Source organism: Macaca mulatta, chromosome 8 (assembly GCF_049350105.2).
Source record: "Macaca mulatta isolate MMU2019108-1 chromosome 8, T2T-MMU8v2.0, whole genome shotgun sequence".
In the NCBI taxonomy this organism is placed as follows: Eukaryota; Metazoa; Chordata; class Mammalia; order Primates; family Cercopithecidae; genus Macaca; species Macaca mulatta.
This window is the reverse complement of record NC_133413.1, coordinates 81,616,599-81,637,981: the sequence shown is the minus strand read 5'-3', so window position 1 is coordinate 81,637,981 and position 21,383 is coordinate 81,616,599.

The following is a 21,383-nucleotide window of genomic DNA, read 5'->3' as shown; positions in this document are numbered from 1 at the left end:
AAAGCATTGTGTCATCTCACCAGAAACACTAGGTGGAATGGAGCTGTCAGTCAGAGATATGAATGATATTCAGCTTTTCTCAGCCTTTTTGTTCCAAAACTATCCAACAGGACCACGTAATTTTATATTGTGTTTTTATTCTCAAATGAGTGTGTTTTAACTGGAAAACACAATCTGAAACTTTGAAAGATATTTTCCAACAAGAAGTTTTAGAATTAACTTTTCCAACCTAAATTTCATCCATAAAAAGGCTAGTTTGTGTTATATTTTAAATTTTTTTAATTCAGAAAATCATCTTTTTCCCTATTCTCATGCTACCATCTAACAAATACTTTCCCATCCTTGCTATTTTCCCATCCTGGCTGAAGTTTTTACACCTTTATAGCTCTGCTCATTCTTCAAACACTGAGTATGTACTATGTGCCACGGCTTATACCAGGGGCTGGGAAATCAAATATATCCATGTCATATTCTCTACCTTTAAGAAATTCATTTTCTAATACTCGGATAATGTGTTAACCCCACTATTTATAACCTAGGTTATTCCATAAGTCTCTGTTTACATCTTTGGAAGCTCCCACAGATACTCCATTAGACATCTATTTCAGAACTTATTCTTCCTAGACAAAAATTCTTTGACCCTCATACAATTGTAGAGAAGATATCCTATGTCTCTCTTATACCACATTTTCCTCTTGGAAGAGCCATTTCTCTTCAAATTGTTAAATTTGAACATTTCCTCCCCCCCCCCCCCCCCCCGCCAATCCTTTACCTTTCTTGGTAATCTTAAAAAGAGTATCTGTATGCCTATATTCTGAAGCACTTCAGCTTCTATTTTTGTACGCTCACACTTTGCCTGCTTTTCCCTTTATAAAAGTCTTTGCTTTCTTTTCCACTCCCACGCTGTCTGCAATCCTTCTAATGCCTAAATATTCTTTACTTCTTCTGGATACAAGAAAGTAACATAAGAAAACTTTAACTTTGATATGGGTAACTTACCTATTCACATCACAAAATATAAGAGTCAGAGGGAAAAAAAACCTATTACTATCTCATTACTTTGAAAGCATAGTAAGTTGTTACAGATAGTACCAACTTGTGAATTCTCAAACCTGAAAGCCGATTAGTTCACACATTCAATATCATAAACACGCATCCACCCAACAACAAAAACAACAAAAAACTATGATGAAGAGAGACTTTTGGGAAGAAAAATCAAGTGCTTCCATTATTTGAATGACTAACCACTTGAGTTTGATTCAGTACCAAGTTGCATCACTACAAAGCCAAGACAGATGAATTTGCTCTTCTGAAAGGCCCTCTCATGAGCTCCACCTTGGGAGTACCTGAATACACTCAGGTTACCCTGAATTCCAAAGGATAAGGAGTCTCTGTCCATCCTCATCCTTTAGAAAATAAGGCATCATTTTGTGCTGCAGAACTATCTGCTAAACTATCAACACCCCTTAGAGTTGAGAATGCTTTCCGAACCTTCCAGAGTCCGCTTCTTTATTACTAGTCCTCTTTGTGTTCCTTCTCCATCATATCTTCCGTCCCATCATGCCTTCAATGCCCAGTCCCTCCCATCTCTCTACTCCCAAACCTTCTCGAGGATGGTGAACTTCACTCATACCAACTGAATCCAAGGAATTCAAACAATAAGCAGAACATCATAGCAAGTGTAATAACTCACTGTTGTGAACTGGTTAGCAATTCAAAATATTCATACTGTAAGATATATTTAGATGTGTTTATCCAAAACGTGCACATCTATTAATGATACCCTCTACACAATCCCCATTGTTGTTGCATATTTTATGGGAGCCAGAAAAGACGCACCTACTCCTTTATAACGTTTATGCTTCATGCTGACCATTCCCACTCCCTGGCGTCCGCTTGATATGAAATGTCAAAATTCCACATAAAATACTACTGAAAAGCCATGTATAAGGCTGCACATATTACATTGGTAGTTTGCTGAAGTATGAGTTGGGCTATTCTAACAAAATGCTAGGCCCAGATTATACTTAACTTACATAGTTATTAAATAATTGCAAAACTATCTCAGAATTATACCTCTAAGAAGTAACTGAGTTCAACAAATATGTACTTTTTCCTAAGGAAACCAGGACCTATTTAAACTGGCATTCTATTAATTATATCTACATCCATATTTTATTTTCAGGACTTTCCTGGTCAATGGTTGTATGACTAGAAAAAGAAAGAGCATATGACCAATGAATGAGAATTTAATTTAATAGATATATATTTCAACCTTTCCTTCAAATTCCGTTTAATTGTTAATGCCATTAGGAAATTTATTACTACTGGTGGAAATGATCTCCATAAATTACTTGAGGTTTGACTAATTGAAATACGTGACTGGGGTATCATATCTGTAATGTATTTGATTCAAGAAGAGTAGCTGTGTTTTGTGTCAAACTGGATTTGGCAGTACACATTGGGCTTACAAATCTCTGGTGTCAGATCTGCACTAAAGCACCATTTGTTTAGGGAAGATTTGAAGAACATGAGCGAGTAAGAGTAGGTCCAGATGTTCTGCTTAAACCCAGGTGTGGCTCAGTTGGCCTGTTTTGTGATGAGGGCTTTTCCAGAGCACAGGAAGCAGCACCTGTATGAGATTACACACAGATTTAAACTCTCTACCAAGTTGACTCCCTTCTGTCTGATCTCCTCCTAATTGCAGTGGCCTAAACAGATCTCAGGTGGAATAGGCCATACATACAGACTGTGTTTGCTGTTGCTTGCACTGATTGAAAAAATATAAAAACAGCTCAGTTGTAGTTTGATCTTCTTAAATAAAGAAGATCGATTGCTAATATAACGGAATCAAAGTTGAGAGCACTAAAAAGATTAAAGTCTACCAAATTAATAATTAACCCAGGATTTAATGAAACTATTATATCTTTTTCCTTAAAAAAAGACAAACTTATTTCCTATACAAATTTAACGCCAGTGTCAGAGTAATACTGGGGGAAAAAATGGATTGCTAAGCAGCCATGATGCTGTGTTGGTATTCAACAGGTTTTGGCTATAAATCGGTTTGGTGTGTGTAGATGACTTTTGGCTGCCTTATTAAAGGAAAATCCTTCTAGTAAAAATACACAGCACCCTTTTCTATATAGTAAACAGATGTCAGTCTTTCATTGTAAAGTATTTTTGATTTGATAGATGTCAAATATTACTTTAACAGACAGTTCCTGTCTACAAAGAATATTTAACATTTGTAAGATAAAATAGCCACTCAAAAGTTTTTTTCTTTTTTACAGCTAATGAGACACCATTAAAACAAATGGCTTTGAAACTCCAATCTTGGCACTTTAAAGATCATCTCTGTGCATTAACATTTCTCTGGTGTATGATTTTGCAGTGATAAAAACCCTTCAGTTAAATGTGTTTATCCAACAAAGTCACTTTCCCATAAGTCTGTTGGGCTTTCATAAACTGCTGATTCTGCTTTTGTTACTATAGGCCATAAGTGCTGAATGACAGAAAGCACAGTACAGATGACCAAATCAAGACAGATTTTGCTATGTAGAGCTATTTTCTGAGGACTAAAGCATGTACCAGGGACTGCATGTACTCTGTCAAAAAACATCTAATGGTAAGATGTTAGGTAACAATATCTTGCCCAGCCTCTTCCAAAATACTATCTGCCCACCAGTGGGGAAAGTGTGCATGCAACCTGGGAAGTTAAGGGAACCTGATGTAAGTTCCTCCCTAATGTCCCTCTCCTATTCTCCATCAGCCGTGTTAGGTAACAACATCTTACCATTAGATGTTTTTTGACAGAGTACATGTCTATGTAGTTTATTAGGAGGAAATTCTGCTAACTCAAAATCAGTTGCTTCATACTAGAAGAGGTGAATTGAAGTGGTATGATATAAACCTCAATGGTTTCACAGACCCAAAAGCATTGTTGTAGCATTCCATACAACACGTGAACCACTTTGCAAGTTTTCATGCCTTTCCAACAATATTAAACTCCTCTGCCTTATTCTTGTGTGCCACTCGTCAGTTTACAAAGTAGATCATGTGGCATTTTATCCCACCAACATCTGAAATCATCAGCTCCTACGTCAGACAAAGGAGTTAGGGATCTGGCAAAAGAGAGACCTATTGGCAACTGGCAAATAGTGGACCCAGGATTCAAACACAGAGTTTTTAAATGTAAAGAACTGGAAATATCTTTCCTAGTCACCAACCAGTAATGGTCCTGAACCATTCTACATTTTAAGTAGACTAACTTAAAGCATTTGATATATCTGACGTTTGTTGAGTACACTCTTTCCAAAAAGAAGCCTAGGTAAAGAATATTATTTTACTGGATTGAATGATGGCCCCCAAAAAGATATGTCCACTTCATAACCCGTGGGACCTGTGCATATGATCTTATTTGGAAAAAGGTTCTTTGCAGATGTAATTAAGGATCTTGAGATGAGATCATCGTGGATCAGTTAGGTGGCCCCTAAATCCAATGGCAGGTGTTCTTACAAGAGATAGAAAGAAGACAGAGACACAAGAGAGGAGAAGCCATATGAAGCCAAAAACTAGATTCATGCAACCAAGGAATTCCTAGAGCCAGCAGAAGCTGGAAGAAGCAAGAAGGAGTTCTCCCCTAGAGCCTTTGTGGGGAGCATGACCCTGCTAACACTTTGATTTCAGACTTTTGGCCTCCAGAACTATGAGAGAACACTCTGTTGTTGTAAGCCACCCAGTTTGTGATCATTTGTTATGGCGGCCCCGGAAAATGAATACAATGATATTAGAGTGTGTTTGAGGTTTAAAATATGAACCAAATTAAATGCTTTGTAAGTTATTTCAACCAAGAATAGGTGTAAGCTTCTTTTGGGAAAGGCTCTTATTAAGCCCCAAGGTAAAAGGATGCTTTTCTCATTATGCCTGGAAGCTAGACTCAGATTTTGCTGCTAATGGACTCATGAAAACTCCGGAGTCACAGAATAAGCCATAACCCAAATTTGCGACAAAGCTTCACTGGCAGGAAGGAGAATGGGGGTGAGAGAGTGGGCACACGGGCATCGGAGCAGGTCTATCTCTAGACGTGGAGAACAATGCACCATTGGGTGCGACTAAGGGTGGGGAAACCACCTCATATTTGACTACACACACGAGGCAGCACACTCCTATAAAGTATAAACACTATTAAGTTAAAGTCTTTCTTTCACCATGAGGTGACTGGGTTTGGAGAGCATGTCAGAATCACTGCATGGATGTAGACTGCCCTACAGTTTATCAGAACACACAAGGGGTTCTGAACCCCCTGAAGCAGTGACATTTGGTAACCATTCTCATTGCTTTGTCAAGAGAAGCAAGTTTCTTAGGGAATAAAAGTAGCTGACATTCTGTAACACGCATGCAGCTGTGGCGATCAACATTCTGCCATCTTCTGCCAATTAATTTTGCTGGTCATCCTCTTTTAAGGCTCCTTTTTTATCTACTTCTGTCTAGCAACAACTCTGCTGGCTCCTCATGAAACTAACCAACTTATGGAAACTCTGAAGGTTCCCTTCTGCTCCTGGGGCAATTCCAGCATCTTCCCCACCATGGGGCTGTATGAGAACTCCATGCCGCACTGTCTCAATACCCAGCCTCTTCCAAAATACCATCTGCCCACCAGTGGGGAGAGTGTGCGTGCAACTTGGGAAGTTAAGGGAACCTGATATAAGTTCCTCCCTAATGTCCCTTTCCTACTCTTCACCAGTCATTCATCCCTGCTGGGATTGCAGCTCTGCAGAAACCCCAAAATGGCTCCTACCTTTCATCTATTCAGGCCGCCTCCTTCATTCTGCTAGATACCCTTTCTACACAAATGGCAATGTCCTCCTGCTCCTTACTCCCTAGGCAGCTTCTCCTCATTTTTCAAAGACCGGCTTAACTTCTACTGCAATTATTCCAACTTTAACCTTCCATCTCATCATTACAGCACATACTTTATGACCAGGACCATCTCATACACCCCGTCTCCATCCTTCTCCCAAAGAGGAGGATGCGGTTAAACACAAGCAGAGACTAGAATGAAACTGGCTTGTGTTATGAAGGGATAAAAGTGTCAGTGGCAGGAATAAAGTAAGACTATACTGGAGTAAGTACCATCTTTTTCTCTTGTTAAGTTTCTCAATCTTTCTTTAGGTTTATTTTCTTACTGTTAGTATATACTTGGATAGCTCAGTAGAGTAGTTAAACACCCAGGTTCTGAATGCGGACTACTTGAGCCCTGATTGGGGGAAAGTTGCTTAGCTTCTCTGTGTCTTACTTTCTTCACCTGAAATTTGAGGCAAATGGTACTTACGTGAAAGGGGAGTTTTGTGAGGACTAGATGAGAAAAAAACCACCTATGGAGTACTTAGTACAATGCCTGGCATATGGTAGAAACGCAATGAAAGATAGTAGTTGGTATAGGATCTAAAAGGGCTGAATTGGAGTAAGAGCTAAATAGGTCACTGCTTTTAGGGTCAGTCTTGGAACACAGATACAAAGGCACAATTTGTGACTTGCCCAGGATATATATCAGCTTCTCATGGCTAGAATTAACAAAAGTGTTTGGAGCAGAAAGCTTAGAGCAGTTAAGTTAATGGTGCACTTTTCCCTGGATCCTGTTTACCCTCAAACCCACCCAGAGCCACCAACCTTCCCTGGGAACCTGTAGTAGCAGGTGAAAGCTGACAAAAGATTACAGGATTCTGACTGTTCTTTCTGCTCACCCTCTTACCCATAATTTTTCCTTCCCTCTCTCACCAACTCCTCACCTCTCTCCTTATCTGTCTTTTTATTTATCTCTTTATCTTTGTTTCTTTCTCAGATGATTCACTGTAGAACTGGCACTTGGCTGTCAAATCCTCAAAGACAGGATCCAAGCCTTAACAAGTCAGCTGAAGCCCCCGCTGTCCCCAGCACATTGCTGAGTACAGAACAGTAGCACAATAAACACTTCATTCAATTTCCTATTGCTGGTGAAGAGGGTTTTTTTAAATCCCTATAGACGACAATAACCAATGTAAAAAGAGAATATGGTAGGGTGGGATACTAGCTAAAATAGAGATGAAAGCAAGTGTACACAAGAGAAACCACGACCTAGGTTTTGTATAAATTTCTAACCAAAGGCCTTCAAGATGTGAAAAATACACTGCTACCTAGCTGTGAAATGTGTAAAAGACTTTTATATGATAAATTGTAGTCCAAATTAATACCGGGCGCTTTCATCAAGTTTTTGGCAAACAGTTTCCCCCCATAATACTGGTTACATCATGTTAAATCCCAGGATAAGGCATGCCGACCAAGTTAGTTTTATGTTTCCTGTTTCTCTACTTTCCAGAGTTCCAGCTAAAGACAAAAAAAGAAAAGAAAAGAAATTCCAATGTAAATTTTTTCTTATAATAGACACAATAGCAGTTTTAGCTGAATACCAGGTTCAGTACTTTATATAGTAAAATTCAGTATTTATATCAACCAGGCAGTTAAGCTTTATGCTCAACATACCATCTTGTGAGAAGTTTAAATTTAGTTTCATTTGAAGTCTCAAAATACAATCTGAAGGTATGAATAGAATGAAATAACCAAGAGTCTCTGTGCTCAGCACTAAGATTTTGTCTTTTTTTTTATTGTACCAATAATAAAATTTGACAGTGTTTGGACCTATGAGAATAAATTAAAGCTGAAGCATGAGAGATGCCTTGTGGACAACCGTGGAATAGAGTCAGTTACTATGTGTTTATGAGCATTGTCAAGCTCCCATGTTTCTAGGGAAAACAGTGGCACAAAAATTATGCTCCTGCTCTTGGAGAATGAAAATCACATAAACTGTCTCCTATAAATCATATTTTGCTCGTCTAAGTGCATAAGATGAGAGAGGAGAGGGGCCTTTCCACTGCGAGAAGCTTTGATCATTTTGATCAAACACAGACCACCTATTAGCCTTCCAAGTGCCACCATGCGTCTTATGTATTTTCAATATTGTGTCATAATAGCTACCAGTTATTGTAGTTGAGATAAAAAAGGGACTGTAATTAAACATATGATTGGATCCAGACATTTTAATCATGCCATCTACCTATTTTTCAGAGCAGGCCTGCTGTTTTTTCAGCAGTCCCCTGGAATCGCCCTAGGATGACAATTTGCATGCTAACTGAATTCGTGTAACGTGCAGATTCACGAGGACATCTGTTGCTGATTGTTTTGGTCCTCTGCTTTTCAGACTCAAATATGAAAATGCAGAAAGTAAAAGGCAAATTATGGAGCCCCAGGCAAGAAAGCAGACTGATTGTTTGATTTTTCTCTCCCACTCTCTCTCTAGTGGAGACTATTACAGAAACAAAAAAGACCCTCACTTTGCAATCCCCTTGGCCTTACAATAGAATCGGGGTCCACGTAATGATGCTGTTTCCCAGCAACTTCTTGTCTTAATCTTATTCATGTTGGCCTAGAAAGAAATCCCATTTGCAGCTAGAAGGTCTCTGAACACAAGACACTAGGAAAGGAGAAGAACTTCCCTGACCCTGTAATCCAGACATAAGAAAGAGTCAGGGCCCACAACATACTATTTTGCACAGAGAAGCTGATCCACAGGCTTTGCAACTGTTCTTCCCAGCCTAGGAAAACGTGGGGAATGTGAAGGATCCAAATGCAAAGGAACCGTGTCACATAAACACATAAGGGACCATTAACAATACGAATTCTTCAGAAGGGTCCTTGTTAATCGTCCAAAGGTGGAATTACTCAGGTGAAGCAGTGGAGTAGCCTCCCTTGGCCTTATTCAGGGAAAAGGCTAAGTATTTTTTTTATTATTATTATACTTTAAGTTCTAGGGTACATGTGCATAACGTGCAGGTTTGTTACATATGTATACTTGTGCCATGTTGCTGTGCTGCACCCATCAACTCGTCAGCACCCATCAACTCGTCATTTACATCAGGTATAACTCCCAATGCAATCCCTTCCCCCTCCCCCCTCCCCATGATAGGCCCCGGTGTGTGATGTTCCCCTTCCCGAGTCCAAGTGATCTCATTGCTCAGTTCCCACCTATGAGTGAGAACATGCGGTGTTTGGTTTTCTGTTCTTGCGATAGTTTGCTAAGAATGATGGTTTCCAGCTGCATCCATGTCCCTACAAAGGACACAAACTCATCCTTTTTGATGGCTGCATAGTATTCCATGGTGTATATGTGCCACATTTTCTTAATCCAGTCTGTCACTGATGGACATTTGGGTTGATTCCAAGTCTTTGCTATTGTGAATAGTGCTGCAATAAACATACATGTGCATGTGTCTTTATAGTAGCATGATTTATAATCCTTTGGGTATATACCCAGTAATGGGATGGCTGGGTCATATGGTACATCTAGTTCTAGATCCTTGAGGAATCGCCATACTGTTTTCCATAATGGTTGAACTAGTTTACAATCCCACCAACAGTGTAAAAGTGTTCCTATTTCTCCACATCCTCTCCAGCACCTGTTGTTTCCTGACTCTTTAATGTTGCCATTCTAACTGGTGTGAGATGGTATCTCATTGTGGTTTTGATTTGCATTTCTCTGATGGCCAGTGATGATGAGCATTTTTTCATGTGTCTGTTGGCTGTATGAATGTCTTCTTTTGAGAAATGTCTGTTCATATCCTTTGCCCACTTTTTGATGGGGTTGTTTTTTTCTTGTAAATTTGTTTGAGTTCTTTGTAGGTTCTGGATATTAGCCCTTTGTCAGATGAGTAGATTGCAAAAATTTTCTCCCATTCTGTAGGTTGCCTGTTCACTCTGATGGTAGTTTCTTTTGCTGTGCAGAAGCTCTTTAGTTTAATGAGATCCCATTTGTCAATTTTGGCTTTTGCTGCCGTTGCTTTTGGTGTTTTAGACATGAAGTCTTTGCCCATGCCTATGTCCTGAATGGTACTACCTAGGTTTTCCTCTAGGGTTTTTATGGTATTAGGTCTAACATTTAAGTCTCTAATCCATCTTGAATTAATTTTCGTATAAGGAGTAAGGAAAGGATCCAGTTTCAGCTTTCTACTTATGGCTAGCCAATTTTCCCAGCACCATTTATTAAATAGGGAATCCTTTCCCCATTTCTTGTTTCTCTCAGGTTTGTCAAAGATCAGATGGCTGTAGATGTGTGGTATTATTTCTGAGGACTCTGATCCTGATACCAAAGCCTGGCAGAGACACAACAAAAAAATAATTTTAGACCAATATCCCTGATGAACGTCGATGCAAAAATCCTCAATAAAATACTGGCAAACTGGATTCAGCAGCACATCAAAAAGCTTATCCACCATGATCAAGTGGGCTTCATCCCTGGGATGCAAGGCTGGTTCAACATTCGCAGATCAATAAACATAATCCAGCATATAAACAGAACCAAAGACAAGAACCACATGATTATCTCAATAGATGCAGAAAAGGCTTTTGACAAAATTCAACAGCCCTTCATGCTAAAAACGCTCAATAAATTTGGTATTGATGGAACGTACCTCAAAATAATAAGAGCTATTTATGACAAACCCACAGCCAATATCATACTGAATGGGCAAAAACTGGAAAAATTCCCTTTGAAAACTGGCACAAGACAGGGATGCCCTCTCTCACCACTCCTATTCAACATAGTGTTGAAAGTTCTGGCCAGGGCAATCAGGCAGGAGAAAGAAACAAAAGGTATTCAGTCAGGAAAAGAGGAAGTCAAATTGTCCCTCTTTGCAGATGACATGATTGTATATTTAGAAAATCCCATTGTCTCAGCCCAAAATCTCCTTAAGCTGATAAGCAACTTCAGCAAAGTCTCAGGATACAAAATTAATGTGCAAAAATCACAAGCATTCGTATACACCAGTAACAGACAAACAGAGAGCCAAATCATGAATGAACTTCCATTCACAATTGCTTCAAAGAGAATAAAATACCTAGGAATCCAACTTACAAGGGATGTAAAGGACCTCTTCAAGGAGAACTACAAACCACTGCTCAGTGAAATAAAAGAGGACACAAACAAATAGAAGAACATACCATGCTCATGGATAGGAAGAATCAATATCGTGAAAATGGCCATACTGCCCAAGGTTATTTATAGATTCAATGCCATCCCCATCAAGCTACCAATGAGTTTCTTCACAGAATTGGAAAAAACTGCTTTAAAGTTCATATGGAACCAAAAAAGAGCCCGCATCTCCAAGACAATCCGAAGTCAAAAGAACAAAGCTGGAGGCATCACGCTACCTGACTTCAAACTATACTACAAAGCTACAGTAACCAAAACAGCATGGTACTGGTACCAAAACAGAGATATAGACCAATGGAAAAGGCTAAGTATTAAAGTGATCTTCAGAAAATACTTCTTATCAGTTGTCATGTGCCTGGCACCATTAGGGATGTCTTCACCTACATTTTTCTACAATCCTTACAATCCTGGAAGGTGGGAAATTATCCCTCTTTTACAAATGAAGAACCCACAATTCAGAGATTAAATAACTTGCTAAGGCTACACAGTTAGGAAGGCACAGATCAGGGTCGGTTCAAGCCCAGATCTTCTCCCGCTGAGCAGATGATGCTATACTTTTCACTCTGCCACACACCCTTATTCTTTGCTTGCATGGGCTGCACTGGTCATCTTCCAACCTCAACACAGTGCAAAATTAACAATTTTGAGGAAACCTATTCCTTTCATCTTTTGCAAGATGTGTTTAATTCGCCTCAACAGAAGACAGGCAAAATAGTTGCTTCATTGTTTAAATAAGTCCAAGTTGAGAATTCATCTGTTCAAGTAATTTCAGGCTGCCTAGATTCTGGGAATGGGAAGTGTCAATGGCAGGAGTTGCTTGAATGAGCCAGGGTCACCAGGGTCACTGTGAGAATGAAAGGAACTGCTTCCCTCAGCACTCTTCTTCCCCATCCCCTCAGCTCCCCACTTCAGTTCAAATTCAAGTACTATTTATTGAGCATTGACTATACGTCAGGCACATTCACATTAATTTGCTTTGCAGCCCCAAAACTATCCTAAGAGAAAAGTAACAATCGCCCCATCATCTAACCCTACGGTGCTTATGACCACTCAGCCGGTAGTGCTAAGATTCAAACATGGTCTCTTCACTGTAGAACAGGGGTGTCCAATCTTTTGGCTTCCCTGGACCACATTGGAAGAAGAAGAAGAATTTTCTTGGGCCACACATAAAATACACTAACACTAATAAAAGCTGATGAGCAAAAAACAAAAAACAAAACAAAACACACACACACACAAATCTTATAATGTTTTAACAAAGTTTATGAGTTTGTGTTGGGTCGCATTCAAAGCCGTCCTGGGCTGCATGCGGCTCATGGGCCATTGGTTAAACCAGCTTGCTATAGACTATTTCCCACCTCACTACTGTCTCCATAGTCCCAATACTTTATTTTTCTTGTTCTTTCCACCAAGACCCCATATCCCGTAGTGTTGATTAGCTCAGAGTCCTCATCCACTTACCACCTTCTCTCCCAATATCTAAACTCCCTTACTCTGTCTCCAAATCCCACATCGAACTCCTTGGTCCCCCTACAGCAGTGATTCTCAAACTTTATTGTGTTTAAAAATCTCATTTAGGCCTGGTGTAGTGGCACACACATGTAATCCCAGCACTTTGGAAGGCTGAGGCAGGCAGCTCACTTGAGCTCAGAAGTTTGAGACAGGCCTGGGCAACATGGCAAAACCTAGTCACTACAAAAAATTTAAAAATTAGCCGGGCGTGGTGGTGCCCTGGTGTAGTCTCAGGTACTCAGAAGGCTGAGGAGGAAGGATTGCATGAGCTCAGGAGGTCAAGACTGCAGTGAGCCAAGACTGTACCACTGTACTCCAGCCTGTGCAACAGAGTGAGATCCTGTCTAAAAAATAAAATAAATTATCTTAAAGAGCTTGTTCAGTTTCCTATGCCCCATTTTTGGAGGTTCTGACTCAATAGTTCAGTGGTGGGGGAGCAAGCTTTTGCATTTCTAACAAGATCCCAGAGAAGATGCCAATGCTGCTGCTCTGGGGGCCAGCTACAGCATTCAAGGCACAGACGAAAACTGCCAAGACCATGAAGAGTGACAGCAAACTCATAACTGCCATCTTGAAGGCATTTTCAGAAACTGTGAGTATACCTCTTGTCATGACTGCTTCATCAGACGTATGTGGAGCAAGGGAAATGTGATTCTGCCACAACGTTGGCTGGACATTTTTACTGGGACACAGGAGCCAGGACCCTAAAAATAAGGTGAGCAAGAAAAGGTAGGGACTTGTTCTTTGCCCTTGTACCTCCTCCATCAGGACATGTTTGGTGACTTCCAGCTGAGGTATGTGCCCAGATTTGCCCCTAACAAAGGGCCTTACCCCAAAAAATTCTTTAGGTCTTTTAATTGTTTTCCTTTTTAAAAATTCTTCATTCTCTTAAATATACTACAAAATATTCTTATGGTATATTTTTTGGTTCTTTGAATCATTTAATTTCTGGTTTGCCCTGTTTTATGAAATATTCATTATTCTTTGCTTTCTTTGTCTTTCTTTACAGTCTTTACCATTTCATTCTAAATAAATGCTTTTTCGCTTCTATTTATTTTCACATTTTTCAGGGGCACATGAAAAATGCCCTTTTTACTTACATATGCAATACAAGATAATTTCAGAGAAATTGCATAATACAAACAAGCTAAATGAATACTTTAAAAAAATTATATTCTCACCCACCCAGAGATAATCACACACAATATACTTAGTTGTATACACTTTCAGACAATTTTCCTTGCAAAACATTCCAAAATTTCCTCTTTAACTATTTTTATCCTTTTTAATAATGTATATTTTAATTTTTTCTTGTTATTTTTCAAATTCTCTAGTTCAGCTTTTTTACTTTTGACCCCTTTGTTTTAGTTTCCATATTACAATTTTGTGACACATTTTTACCCTTCTTTTAGTTTTCTCATACTGTTTTTGTTTCTTCTCGTTTTAAAAAATAGTCTCTTATTCTTTTAACTAAGTTTTTCATTCACTTTGCCTTTTATTGTTTACAGTGTTCTTATTTTTAAATTATTTTTATTCTAGGTTTATGAATGACCCACAAATATGGAGAAAGACTCCCCAAACAGGGATGGCAGGGGGCTCACCCCACAGCAGTCCTTCATGCTCCTCATAGCAGGGATCATATCTCCCCTCAATGCTGAATCACCTAAAATGTATGTAAAGCAAGAAAGAAAAACTATAAATTGAATTCCCTCCCAGGATTATGATAATTTTACCTGGGCAGGCGGCATTCTTGGCCACGAGAAGGTGGCTTTCTTCTACTGTCTTCTACATTTCTTCCACCACCTTCTAATCCCACATACAACTATGGCAGGTATAATCGCGGACATTGAGAAATAATTGATTGCTGTGCAACAGGATGCTGGGGGAAGGAGGAGGTTCCATTCAGGAAAGACTCTCAGAGTAAACCTCTCTGATTGTAATATGAAGCCTGAGGATGTTGAAACCTCCAAAGAATAGAGCCATTATTCCAGGCTCTACAACCAAGTTTTAGGAATCCTACATCCACTTGTCACCAAACTATTATCACCAATATGACTTATTATTCATTTAAGAAGGATTCTCAGAGAATTTTCTTAGTGTCTAAAACTCCTTAACTCTATCCCTTTATTAAGAAGCCTAAAGATAAGTTTACATGGGAGCAATTGTCCATTTTGGGTTGTGGCCCACAACAATGGCTGCTTCAGTTTTTCTCATACATTTGAGTTTTCTACCCCAAAGTCCTAAAGATACTGAGACATGAATCAAACATTTTCTTATCATGGAGCTAGATGACATCTTTGGACTGGCTTGAGTCCCTCAAAAATAGGTTGATTAATGTGCAAAGTCTGATTCCCTTTATGTAATGTTTCTTTCAGTTTCTATACCTCATGTGTGCTGCAGTTGAAGGTCTGTTCAAGAAATTCACTCTTTTAGGTAGAATTTCCTCATGGACACCCCATCCACCAAAAAGCTATCCACTACCATTGTGTCCCTCTGGCCATTTGTCCTGCTAAGGGAGGAGTGTCCAATCTTTGGGATTCCCTGGGCCACATTGGAAGAAGAATTGTCTTGGGCCACACATAAAACATACTGACACTAATGATAGCTAGTGAGCTAAAAAAAAAATTCAAAAAAATTGTAATGTTTTAAGAAAGTTTATGAATTTGTATTGAGTCACATTCAAAGCTGTCTTGGGCTACATCCAGCCTACAGAACACAGGTTTGGCAAGCTTGTACAAGGATTTGGATTCCTGGAATATCTCTCATAATGTCGATGTCCACTCTCTCTGGTTTGCATTAACAATTCTCAGCCATTTAACTTTCACTCAGTATTACTTTTATATTAATTATTTGGCCTGAAAGGCCTGGAAGTTCTCCTGTCAAAAAGAACATATAGCCATTTCATACTTTTATCTGAGTAGATTAGACTGCTCATTTCACATCAAGTCATGCAACTAATAACCCTAAGATGTGTCATCCCAAACTCACTATCTTCTTCAGAAAGTCCCTCTTATGAACAACATTCCTTGTGGGGAGAGTGGCTGAATAAAATCCTATAAAGATCCCAAACTGATAACTTTTCATCTGGAAGTTAGCAAGATTGCCAGCTCACCAGCTGTAAGGAGGAAATACCCTTACAGAGATGAAGATGCACTTCCCTTGTCATCTCAGACTATTAGAGGGCTGATGCTGAACTACTGGACTCATACAGTGAGGATCAATTCCTTCTCCTCTTGATTTTCCTTCTAGTAAGAGCTACAGAATATGCCTTAATGCTCATACTCTTAGAGGCTACTTGTTTGTTTATATTTTCCACTTCTAGATATGGATAAGAAGTTTTCTTGCAGTTCATGAAATCATAAACCATGACCATTTAGAAATCTGGCTCAGTTCTTTTGCTTTACAGATAAGAAAACTGGACCAGACGTGGTGGCTCACTCCTGTAATCCCAGTACTTTGGAAAGCTGAGGCAGGTGAATCACCTGAGGTCAGGAGTTCGAGACCAGCCTGGCCAACATGATGAAACCCTGTCTCTACTGAAAATACAACAAATTAGCCGGGCATGGTGGCGGGCACCTGCAGTCCCAACTACTCAGGAGGCTAAGGCAGGAGAATTGCTCGAACCTCGGAGGCAGAGATTGTAGTGAGTCGAGATCGCACCGCTGCACTGCAGCCTGGGCACCAAGAGCAAAACTCCATCTCAAAAAAAAAAAAAAAAGAAGAAGAAAGAAAAGAAAATTGAGCCCCAGAAAACTTAAATAAATTTTTCAACACCACAGGGTTATAAGCAAAATAAAGCCAAGAATCAAGGTCTCAGGCTGGGCACAGTGGCTTACACCTGTAATCTCAGCACTTTGGGTGGCCAAGGTGAGAAGCCAGGAGTTCAAGACCAGCCTAGGCAACATAGCAAGACTCCATCTCTCAAAAAAAAAAAAAAAAAAAAAGCATAGATTAACATGGTGGCACAATCCTGTAGTCCTAGCTACTGAGGACTGAAGCTCAACTGTCTTGAGCCCAGGAGTTTGAGGTTGTAGTGATCAATCATGTCACCACTGCAGTCCAGCCTAGGTCACAAAATGACAAAAAAATAAAAATAAAAATAAAAAACAATCAAGGTCTTGGTAATCCCAAGTGAGAGATTTCCCCATGATAGATACCATTTTCCCCACTCAGTAAGTATTTACCACTTGCCTGCCCTAGCCAGGGAGTCTGGTACAGTATTGCTGAATACAGCCATCAGCTCCTCACCAATTTACTTGGATCAAGCTTCACAACCACTTGTGTGGTTCAAATGGGGATGTCTTCCATGGCAGATTTAGAGGCAGCCACCTACTTCCTAGTAAAGAAAGAGGACATCACACAGATAAGATTCTTCTATACTCTTGCACTTGTTTCTACCAGTGTCTGGTAAGGAGCTGCTTACAAATCTATCTCCTAATTAAATTGTAAGCCTTTTGAAGGCAGCACCTCTGTCTTCATTTGACCCATCTTACAATTGTTTGTCTTTCCATTTTGTCTTGGGAAAGTCAGAGGCCTAATGAACTAGTAGATATCAATCACAGCAAGGCTGTGAGTCCTCAGAAATGCCAATCATGTGCTTTATGGAAAGTGGATAACTTTGTTCTTTCTAGTGGCCAATCTTCAATTCAGACAGAAGGATCATATGTATTCATTCACTTAACCAATATTTACCAAGTGCCTAAATATGCTACACACTATTCCAGGTGCTGGGGAGACAGTAGTAAACCAGCCCCCAAAGCACAACACAGAAAACAGTAAAGAGCCTTTGCAGGAGTCTATTTGGCCGAACACTAGCCAGGGGATAGTTAGGTTTTGGATCCATTACTTTATTAGAGAATTTGTGGAAAGTTAATGGAAAATAATCTTTAGGTTGAAAAAGAAAAAAAAGAAACTGAAAACAATGTTAGCCAAGACAATACTGCACTCTCATCTCTAACTCTGATCCCACTTGGTTAAATGACATATATCAAGGTTATAATTTAAGAAGGAATTGTTGAAGAATTGCTCGTTATTTCATGAGTTTCCCCCCCCCCCCACTCATTTGCAAGTATTTGCCTTTGAAGCTTCCTATCATGAGACATTTATATGTTATAGGAGAGTCTCAGGCCAATGACTTCTGAAGTCGGGGATGAAAACACCAAGGGTTATAAAACTCTATAAAGGGTTTCTGAGCACTGATTTCCTAATGACCCCAATATAAGCTTCATGTGAAAGAGATCACATTCAAAACACAGCAATGCTTTTTGAAGCACCAGACAGAAGTTCAGTGTGATGTACTCATTAGCTTGAAAATTGTTGAAGGGGTTTGCTTTGAAGTGCAGTGCTGAGCACAGTACATAGATGCGAATGTAAATGTCATCTCCTCACAGCCTGCAGAGCTGGTGCCAAAGGGACACCTTCCCTCAACTAGACTCTCCATTTCTGACAGTCTAACAAGGTCCTAATCAGAGAACGAGTCTCCTGCTGTCCAGGGAGGAGGAGCCTCATTTGCCAGATGCAAACACATTTCCATTTGAGAAGGTATCTGAGTGACATGGCAATCGAATCAACAGCTTGCCTGGCCTTTCCTCCAGTGTTTATGGTTCCATGTCTGAGTTTTTTTACAGCTTAGGTGATCATCATTCACAATGAGTTTCAGCATTTTCACTAGGATTTGTAGTGGTGGTGAAGCTTCACCCAATGGCATATTTAAAGGCAAGTGTGTTTTTATTGTAGTTACAATAGTATCAATAAAAAGAATAAAAAGGGAGACTGTATAAAACAGAAGTTACCGGTTAAATGTACGTGTTTTGCCCTTTATTTTAGACTATTTTATATAAATTAAGTTTACTTAAAGACACAATAAACAGAATTGGAAAGCTAATATACTATGCTGTTAATTGAGTGACAGAACATACTGAAAGAAAAATAATATAGATAAATACAACGGGAATTATTTTGAAAAAAACAAAAAAACCTACCATGGCTTTAGCTTTTACTTTAAACACTAAATTAGATTAAAATTATTTGAAACAAAACTCTTACCACATATGGTGAGCCCTTCCTTGTAGTTTATAGACTATTGTCAACCCCAATCTCCCCAGCAATTTGACCACTGACCCAGCCTATTAGGACATGATGGAATTAACTACATTTATTAAAATGACAGTTAATTCCTTATATGGTATCCCAATGGCCTGAAAACAATAGTGGAATTTCTCTTAGGACCTCATGATAGCCAGTATTCAATTAAAGACTTGGAAGATTTGATTTATTATCATCATATCATTTGTACTTAAACATATGAAACACTGATAGATATTTTCAAATATACATATGACAAAGGTGGAACCCAAACTAATCCACCTTTTTAAGCTGATCTCATGTATTCTCTGAACAGCAACTCAGAAACTGCTGAGAGTTTTACTTATATTTGGAATATTTGGAACCACAGCAGAAGATAAATAGTTGTTTCTTCATGTTTATCTAGAAGTCCTTCTTCTGTCACTATTGTTAATGTAACATTAACAATAGTCATAATACTTACATGTTTGCATAACACTACAATTTACAAAGTAGCGTCACATCCATTATTTCATGAGGCTTTAAGTTCCACCAAGTCAGGGCCACCATTACCTTATTCAGTGCTGTATCCCTCATCCCTGGTACAGTTAAATGCTAACTCACTCTATTTTTATAGAATGAGTAGATTCACTTGAGTAAGCATGCCAGGTATACATATCCTAATTTTAGAGATGAGGAAATTAAGGCTCAGAAAAATTAAATGATATAAACGTAGAAGCAAAATAAGTAGGTGATTTTTGGGAGGCTGAGGCAGATCACTTGAGCCCACTAGTTTGAGATCAGCAATGCAGCAAAACGCTGTGTCTACAAAAAAATACAAAAAATTAACCAGGTGTGGTGGTGTGTGCCTGTAGTCGCAGCTATTCAGGAGGCTGAGGCGGGAGAATCACCTGAACCCGGGGAGTTGAGGCTGTAGTAAGCCGTGACCGTGCCACTGTACTCCAGCCTGGGTGACGGAGGGAGACCCTGTCTCTAAATAAATAAATAATAAATAAAAAAGACCAAACTAGTACCCGAGCTAGACCTTCGATCCCATGCCTATTTCTCTTTTCACTGGCTGCACCGTGTCATCTACCATAATTTATGTTTTTTTTAAGTAGCTGCTAATCCACAAACTGTTACCTTCTTTATGGTTGTGTTTGATCCACAATCCACAAAGTTTGTGATCACCTTGTGAGAAGAGTATGGGAAACAGATTTCCTATTTTGTTGACAAGAAAACTGATGCTCAGTAGGGTCCCAAATAACCCACAAATGAGTGACAAAGCCAGAAACTAGAGCTGAGATCTTCAGACTCTATGCTCAGTGCCCTTCTCTCTATGCTAACTCTTGTTACCCTTCCAAGGAGAGGTAGCCCTCTCATTTCTGCCTTTAGTGGGCAGTGCCTTTCGTGGCCGAGCTCTTTGGGGGAGATGCTGGACCAATGGCACTGCCTCCATCTACCAAGGGCTCATCTTCCTGTGGCAGGTCCACACATATGAGTACAGCTGACTGTATGACAGATCTGAGCATGACAAACACCATAAAGGCACACAAAATGAGACAGGGTTCTGTCAGACCAATAAGAAACTAAAGCATGTAGGGCTGCAAAGTGCAATCCTGATCCTGACTCATTTACTCTCTAATCAAGGATAAGACACCTACCTTTCATTTCTTGACCTGTCAGATAGGAAACAAACGGTATAAAGTGCTTATGGGGGTGCATTTTATATATTCCAGTCTTTTTGTTTTTTTAGGATCTATCTTTTCCAGCTGAAATTTAAATAAATGAAAAGTTATTGTTCAACTTTTAACCAGACCTCTGTGTCCTTGTAACAACAGCCATTTCACCTATCCCTCATCTTCTTCAGAGGCAAGGTACCCAACTCAGTATGTGGCTCCTATTTGCCTAAACTAGGGGCTTGCTACATAACCCTGCAGTAGAATCCCCCGGGTGTTTTTGAAGAGTATTAATGCCTTGTCCCCACTCAGATCAATTATATTTGAAAGCTCTGACCATTTATTTCTCAACAAAATGAGATAGCTGGGTTCAAATCATTTAGTAACACTAAATCATTTTGTCTCTAGAACTTCTTTATAGTGAATTAAATTACTTCAGTTTTCTCTATCTAGAGTCAATAGACAATTATCTGAAAAGAATTTCTAATTTGATGTGAAACAATCCAAAATGTTCTTACAACTTTTGATGTGAATATATTGTGCATAAAATTCAATGAACACTAAAAATAAAATTAATGTCACTTTTTTTCTTGGAGGGGAGTTAGGGAGAAAGAATGAAAGAGAAATTGATTGATTTTAAAAGATATCTATTTTTAATAAGAGAAAAGGGATGCAAGGTTCTGGTGAGAAGCAAAATACTTATTAGCAGCTATCAGTATAAGCCATTGCAGTGTTATACACTGTAAAATACACAATGGGAAATAAATGCCGCGGCTATTTCTTAATGTGTTTTTGTTAGGTTATGGTGCTTCCTAAAAGGAAGGAACATTGGAGTTTAAAACTGATCACATTGTCACTAAATTTCTTTGACAGTTTCAATGGTCTGAATTTGTAAATGACATGAAACAGCTACTACAAGAACAGAAGTGTCTGATTCTTGTTACTCTGCGGTTGCTCTGTATTTCAATGACAAAGGCAGTTTCTAGAAGTCACTGAGAATCATGTATGAACACATTAAGGGTTTTTTCCACCATGAACAGATCAAAAGGACCCCCTGAAGCCATGTCTGTCCTTTATTTCTGCTAGTATAATTACTAATCTATTTGGTG